The sequence below is a fragment of the Paroedura picta genome, chromosome 8, assembly GCF_049243985.1.
Source record: "Paroedura picta isolate Pp20150507F chromosome 8, Ppicta_v3.0, whole genome shotgun sequence".
In the NCBI taxonomy this organism is placed as follows: domain Eukaryota; kingdom Metazoa; phylum Chordata; class Lepidosauria; order Squamata; family Gekkonidae; genus Paroedura; species Paroedura picta.
The window spans coordinates 41,443,217-41,450,760 of NC_135376.1; the positions used below are offsets into that span (position 1 = coordinate 41,443,217).

At 39.5% G+C, this 7,544-nt stretch overlaps 1 long non-coding RNA gene across 2 annotated transcripts; it reads left to right on the forward strand.

Moving 5' to 3' along the window:
• Positions 1-1,156: 1,156 nt before the first annotated feature.
• On the forward strand, positions 1,157-6,899 carry LOC143842623 (uncharacterized). Of its 2 annotated transcripts, none has more exons than XR_013233231.1 (3): positions 1,157-1,266; positions 4,988-5,079; positions 6,459-6,899. It is a non-coding gene; the product is annotated as an uncharacterized LOC143842623 (long non-coding RNA). The 2 variants fall into 2 exon arrangements; XR_013233230.1 differs by having other exon boundaries at positions 1,162-1,266; positions 4,994-5,079.
• The last annotated feature ends 645 nt before the right edge of the window (positions 6,900-7,544 follow it).

Here is a 7,544-nt window from a genome sequence, read left to right on the forward strand (position 1 = left end):
ATAAGGCAAGCAGGGTTCTCTCTGGCTAGTATTTGGACAGGAGACCTCCAAGAAACATCAGGGACATGATGCAGAGCCAGATATTGGCAAATCACCTCTGAATGTCTTTTGCCTGTCTTCAGCTGTGACTTTCCACCACAATAACCCACTTCCTAGATATTTTTGTACTGGGGTTCAAGGTGGAAATAGTCTTTTCCAGGAATTTTCCCCTCCAGGGATATCTTTTGTAGAGGATGATATTTGTGCCCAAGAATATTTGTGCCATAAGGAGCCTAGGTGTACCTAGTCAAGCAGGACAGAGAACAGCCAAGTGCAGGACAGGAGTAGGGGGGGGGAAATAAATAGAATAAAGTTAAACCACCATTGTTTAGGCGAAGCATACATTGCCTGCTGCTTGATACATTATTTATTTCTAATATTTATGACCTGTCATAGTTTGCTTGTGGACAGGATCTGCTGTGTCACTGGAGAGTTACAAGGTCATTAATAACTCAAAGAAATGAATAATATACCTGCAGGTGGCCCATTAGAATTTACAGCTGTCTGTGGATGGGGGGTGGCAGATGCTTATTTATTCACCATCACCAGTTTGTATCTGGTCATTCTGAATGATTTCTACTGGTATGTTGGATGAACAGCTGCTATTGAAAACCAGTGTCCCTTGCAGTCTCGTATTTCTGCAAATGCACCAAACAGAAAAAGCATCAAGAGTAATTTAAATTCAAGATGAAACTATTTGAGCAGGAAAGGGGGGGGTAGTGTTCTCACTGTGTCTAACTTCTACTGTAATTATAACTTGAAAGAATGTTTGACAGCCTAATTATCACCTAATGCACAGGGTAAAGAGCTGTCTGGGTTCCATGTGACAGGACAAGGGGACAACCCATTACTTTGGAACTATTCCATGACAAAACCGTGGGTACAAATGACCCTGGTGCACCAGTAGTTATAGAGCTGTTTCAGCAGTGGTTGCTGCTCAACAAGTTCCTGAATGTGATCATTGTCCCTGCACAATAATACAATTTCTTGTATCACCCTGATGTGATGTCATCACACCGGGGTGATGCTCTAGCATTCACCCTAAACTTTATGAAAACCAGAGAATGCTGGAATATTGTGATGGCATCACTTCTGAATTGTGTCTCATCATGGGAACAATTCTTGTATTTTGCTGTCGCAATTTCTTCCCACAGCAGTGGTGACAGGCAGTAAGGCATCTCCTTTTGGAGAATAGCTTTACTTCCTAATAGTCACTTAGGGATATTGGTAAGTTAACCCCTGGGGTTCTGCTTGATTTTCGTTTTTTTACATTTCTGCAGTTCTATATTTGGACTAGACATTGGCATTTTGTTGTGATGACACCCAAACTTACCCCTGTGTGTGTCTGTGTGCCTGTGTGCATACACACGTGAATATATATATTTATTTTTGTGGTAGCAACAATTTAGAAACTGTAATAATAAATTACAATGAACTGATATTCACTCTGTTTTCCATTGCAAATCATTTAACTACAGAGACAGTATTGCCACTCTGCATCCATAAGCAATAACAACTTGCGGTAGTTTTCAGTTGAATACTGAAAGTCCAGGTTATACCTGATGGTGGTCTTTTGCTGTTTCTGTGAGAAGCTTTGAAGGTTTTTCCAAGCTTGTTCAGCTAGCCTCCACCTAAAAGCTACTACCAATAGCTTTCTCTGTCTCTGTCTCTGAAGCAAAATATCATCCAGGCAATGGATAAGATTGATTACAACTCAGTTATAGCTGTTGAGTGGTAGCACTATAGAATCAGCTATAAAATAAGCTGCCTGAGATCTGACCTTGTCCCTAACTCTTGAGTTTGTGGGCAAACTCAAATGGCTGCTGCAAGAGGCAGAGCCTGCAGCCAGCCAGGGGAATCTCAAATGCAGGGGAAATCAGAAGTAATTAGAATAGGAAAGTAGAGTGAGAGAACAAAATCTACACTGTGTTGGCAGCTGTTGCCAAAACTTTACTTTAATCTGCCCAACTGATCAGATCTCCAGTGGTCAATCAGAAGCCCTGCTGACCAAGAGTCAAGAGCCCAGCCCGGCCACACCCACTCTTTGGATGGGTGCCATGTTGGGGACTCTGTTGAAGACTGCCCTAATGGAAACATCTTAAGTTATTAAAAAACAACAACAGTGGTTTGTTTAGAGCACACTAAAGGACAGAGGCCTCACTGGGGGCATGCTTGACTTTTGTTCACACTCTGTCCTGTGACTTTGGAGAGGGAGGAGGGGAGAGCTTAGAGGTCAATGGAACATTTAATATCAAAATGGGTTTTTCTGGGTTGCTAAAGTCTGAGATCCACTAGCATACCTTGACATAATGATGTGCCATAGATGCTCTGCCCTTGTCATCTATAGGTCAAGGGTGCTAAGGCTTCTAAATTCCTTATTCTATCATTTTAAGTTAATTTAATGAAAGGCAGAACAAGTGATAAGATCAAACATATTGTTGTCATTGTCAGCAAATCCTGAGCTATCAAAAGTATCATGACAAAGAGATATACAAGTCCTGGACCCCTCTTATTGCTGACTCTTCTGCTCATTATTTGCAATTAAGAATTAAAATGCAAAGCAGTGAATCCTGCTGGTCACCAGAGGTCCAGTATAGGTCAGTAGCTGAGCATGTTCAGGGTAGAGCTGAATGTTCATTGCTGATGAAACAGATAAATCACAAGAGCATGGGCAATTTTTAATAAAATAATAGGCTAGCCTCTTGAAATAAATCCTAAATGTACAACATAAAAAATCTTGATTATCATAAAGAGTTTGGAATGGAATTCTAACAGATCATTGAATAACAAAATGTTAATTTGCCATGCATGGGAAAATCCTGTTTACTGGTACAGCCCAGCACAGCATAAACTATCATTGGGTAGACTGTTGAGTCAGTATGAAGTGCAAAACTAGAACTGGAGTAAGTTTCCCTTGGTATAAAATATATAATATTAGAACTATAGGACTTTCTTTAAATGGGACATTTCTCAAGAAATAACAAGTAGATAGCTATCTAGGTCAGGCTTTTTCAACCAGCGTTTCTTGAGGGCCCTGGAAGGGTTTCCCAAATGGGTGGGAGATAATTAATTTTTTATATATTTTTAAAAATGTTAAACACATATTGGATGATATGACCAATGAGCAGTTAGAAGCCGCACATTTGTAAGCTTCCTGATGGGAGACCCCTTGTGTATTTTCCCACTGCCTCATCACAAAAAACACCCCTTCTCCCCCTACTCCTTGGCCTGTCAGTCACCGCAAGCCACCAATCCCAGCACAGTGGTTGTTTCAGGGACTCAAACTTCCTTCCCTCCTGAGCCCTGAAAGTAATTTTTAAAATAAAAAATGGCACTTCTGCATTGCTATGCGGTAATGCCACAACAAAAGAGCATTAAAAAAAATTAACACTTCAGTGTTGATATGAAGAAATTCCAAAACAATAAAGCATTCCCCCACCTTTTGGGGATTCTTATTTTTTTGGGCTTTATTTATATTTGGGTAGATTTGTGTGAGGCGTGCCATAGTAACAGAACCCCAATGAGTGATTTTGTGTGAACAGTAAGGCTCAAAAATGAGGAGCTCGGATACCTAGCTGATCAGGAAAGGGCTGCTTTATCATATACACCTATCCTCTTTCCCCGTGAAAACCCAAATGCCAGAAAACACAAACAGGGATGTGTCTTGGCTAACTAATTCCAAAACAGATGAGGACAATGAACAAAACATTTTATTATAACTTGGGGAATTAGCTATGTGGTCCCGCAGCAATGTGGACTGTTTTTTAAAAAATTATCCCAAGCAGGAAATGGAGAGGGGAGGGTGGGTATAAGGGCAGGATGCTAGCGAGACTGCTGTGTGTTTCTCTCTCCACATGGGCAAATACAGTTTTGGTGATATCCCTCCTCACGATGCAAATCTGGCTAAAACTCATGCCAGTCCCTGTATAGCCTCAGGTTGCTGATGATGTCATGTGGAAGCAGCACTAGAACCCGCCAGCACCTACAGACTGTCCAGGGGCAAATTCCTCATAAGGAAACGGTCCTATTTATAAAACAGAGAGAAGAAAAACTTATTCAGCAACCAAAACCCCCAAAAAACCCATGCTAAGAACCTGTAAGTCGTGGGCTGAGCAACAGGATTCAGTAAAATTTTTATCAGTGGAAGGATGGAAGCTGGTAGTGAGAAAGAAGTTTGAAATATGGTTAGTGTAACAGGAAAATGGAAACAGAGATAACAGAGTGATGCCCTTTTAAATACATTTAAACTAAAAGGAGAAGGATGTAACTACTTAGGATAGTACTGCAAATTGCACTGGGGCACTATGGATTAAATGTAACATTTTTTAACAAGACTGTAAAAGAGTCATCAGCCTGTCATGCATTGCTAGGAAACTGTCTGTCTCTACTGTTTCTAGTGACCTTGGTCTATGTTGTTTTAACCAAAGGTTCTTATTGTTTTTTTTTAATGTACTCCATTTTATCTCAGTTTACTTAATCCTTCAGTTATCAGCCACAAGTTTAGATGGGTGCTTATATCTAAGGCTCAGACTCTATCTCCAAATCTTAATTCCTGCAAGGAAACCTGGTGCTGTGGGAAAGGTGGGAAAACAACTAAAATCCTTGGGATGATTAGTTTCAGAAAACCATCACACAGTTTAATGCATGATAGACAGATGTTTCTTCTCCTTCCTCCCATTTAAAATGAAAATGCAAGAGTGGGAAGCTCACACAACTAGTGTAAAAAAAATGAATAGGAAAAAGGTTAAAACAGTTACAGCCAGAGGAAGACATCTTATTGTAAAGTCTGGCTTGAGCATGTCTGTGCTAAATTGGTGACAGGGGTGGGGAAATGCTCAACTTTAGAGAAAAATAACATTTATATTGCTCAAATACTGGTATATGATGGGACAAAAGGCCCAATGTTCTCAGAGTTCTAGTTCAAGTCACGGTTTACAATCTCTCTGAGTTCTAGAATCATGACAACTGCGGTGACACAAGGATTGGCACACTGACTGCCAGAAAAAGAGCTGAGCAGATGATGACACAAGGCATAAACAGGTAGGATCAAAACCCAAAATGAAAGTTGAGGAAGAGTCTAAATAGATTATAAATAAACAACAGACTATTAAAAAAACTCCCATTGGTTTCAAATTCTTAGGGTTTTTTTCCATTTTCTGTTTTGTGGTTGGTTGAGGGCAATTTTCTTCTTTTTATCTTGTTTTTTATCTTGTTCTGTGAAGGTTCAAGGGGGTGGCAGGTTACAGTGGATGAGTGATAGGGTCGTGAGTGTCCTGCACAGTGCACGGGGTCAGACTAGATCACCTAGGAGGTGCCTTCCAACTCTGTTATTCTATGATTCTATGATTCTCTCAGAGTTTCACTGGAGTCTATCTTTCTGCAAGGCAGGTCCCTCCTTTACCGGGATCTGCAGTTAGAATACAAATGTCTTGCCTCCCAGTTCCCATTTCCCCAAGCCATTTTATGTTCTTGTTGGTAAGAAGCCAGTTGAGAACTGTCAGAGCACTGAGAATTTATCTAAAGGACATGTTGCCTTTAATAATTTTAATATTTTGTTAGAATTATGGCTGAAATGACCTCTGGCCCTCATTAATTAAAAGTCTTCTGTCAGACTATTAATCATCCCTCATGCGGAACTGATTGAAGTCCCAAAAGGTGAACTGTACCTTTCTCAAGGTTTTTCTTTCAAAGTTTGAAGGAATCCTAGAAAATGTATTAACACAATGGAAATTGAATAGCGCTTATAGCCTCACTTCATAATACGTTGAGAAATCTTTGCTGGGTGGGGTGGGGGAGCTCACCAGGCCATCTGGAGATATAATAAATCTGACAGCCACAGCAATCTTAGAATCAAACACAACTTCATTATATTAGGAAAAATGATTTTCTAATTAACTCACAAGGAAACTATGCAATTCGTTCATGCTAATAGAGTTTGAGAGTTCAGACTTCCTCATCAGTGTCATAAAATCATCGTCCCTTAAAAATTACTGCCACCCCCTTCTCATCTATATTTAAGGAGACCTTGATAGATTAATTGGGTTTTTAAACAGACTTCACATAACTCTAATAATGATTTTTAGATTTTGACATGTTATAATATTTTAACCAGAGCTTTAAAAAGTCATCTGGATTGCAGGAGAATCTTCTTCCTTGAAACCAACTTCATATGAATCTTAATACTGAGGTGTTTGTGAGCCTCATACTTGACTGTTAAAGGCAGGAAATGAAGTCTTCCTCTTGTTAAAGTGCTAGAGAGATTTAATGTAGTTATAGGGTTCAGCAGAATTAAGTGAACTTTTGGGTAGGTAGCAATATGAAGGCCTGAAAAAATTCTGAAAAAACTTTCCCCCCTGCGGCCCTTTTTTCAATTTTTCTGATGCTGAAAGAAAAATTCTATGAAATATTTTCTGTTTCAGATTGAGTGAAGTGCTGCTTAAGACAAAGGGTTTCACATTGAATTGGACGGCATTAAGAAGTTTGAGGACTAATAGAAACATTGTGACGTTTGGAGGAGCACTAGAAAAAACCTCTCATGAAATATTTTCTCCTTTTGAGTGAAAAAAAGCCATGTCTTAACAAGATATTTTGGGAAGCACTGAAATAGCTATGATTTTTCCCCTTTTGGAATGAATGGCAGGAAATACAAAGTTTTACTCAAAATGCATAGTACAAATTTTTAAATGTAAGAATCTACAGTATTACATAAAGATAATCCTAGTGTATACTATAGACATATACAACACGCTCAATAATATTTTGTTAAAATTAAACAGTTTTGAGCACTCTATGTGTAATGATTGCACATAATTAAAGAATTCTGTGTTCTCAATGTAATAAAGTTTCTCTTAATATCCAAAGATGCTGGTAGTCCTACCTATAGTGACCATGATCATTTCACTTGGGTTTGCTTTCTTAAAGGGATGACTTTTTCATCCATTTCTGCACTGAAATCTGTCTTTCCAGGCACAGACCCAAATTGCCTTCTCACTTATCCCGTGGTTAAGGATTTCTTGGTTACAGAAATGTCACTTTTTACGGTGCAATCTAATTCAGGGCTGCCCAATGGAGAAATGCTTGCATTCGGAGTTTTTTAAAATGCATACCTGTTCCTCGTTGCCATACTCTCTCTCCCCTCCCCTCCCTTCCCCCTCCTCCCTCCCGCCATCCTGAAACATGTGACTTTTCTTTAAAGGGGTGATCACATTACAATGTTGTTTCTAACTATAACAAATAGTGGCAGTCTTGCTCATTATACTGCAGTAGTGTAAAGCGATAAGCTACTTAAAAATCACATCCAGTATACTTGGGGGAAAGGGAGGGAGGTGAATGGTGACCACAGAATGGTGGAATTAAGGGGTGCAACCAAAGAAAGGTGCAAGCAGACACTATTTTGCAAAAAATATTTTTGGGGGGAGAACAGGAAGGGAGCAAAACATCATGGGAGGATGCCTCCTTCCAAATCAGATCCAGAAAACATATAACAACTTTCAGCCTAGGAAATG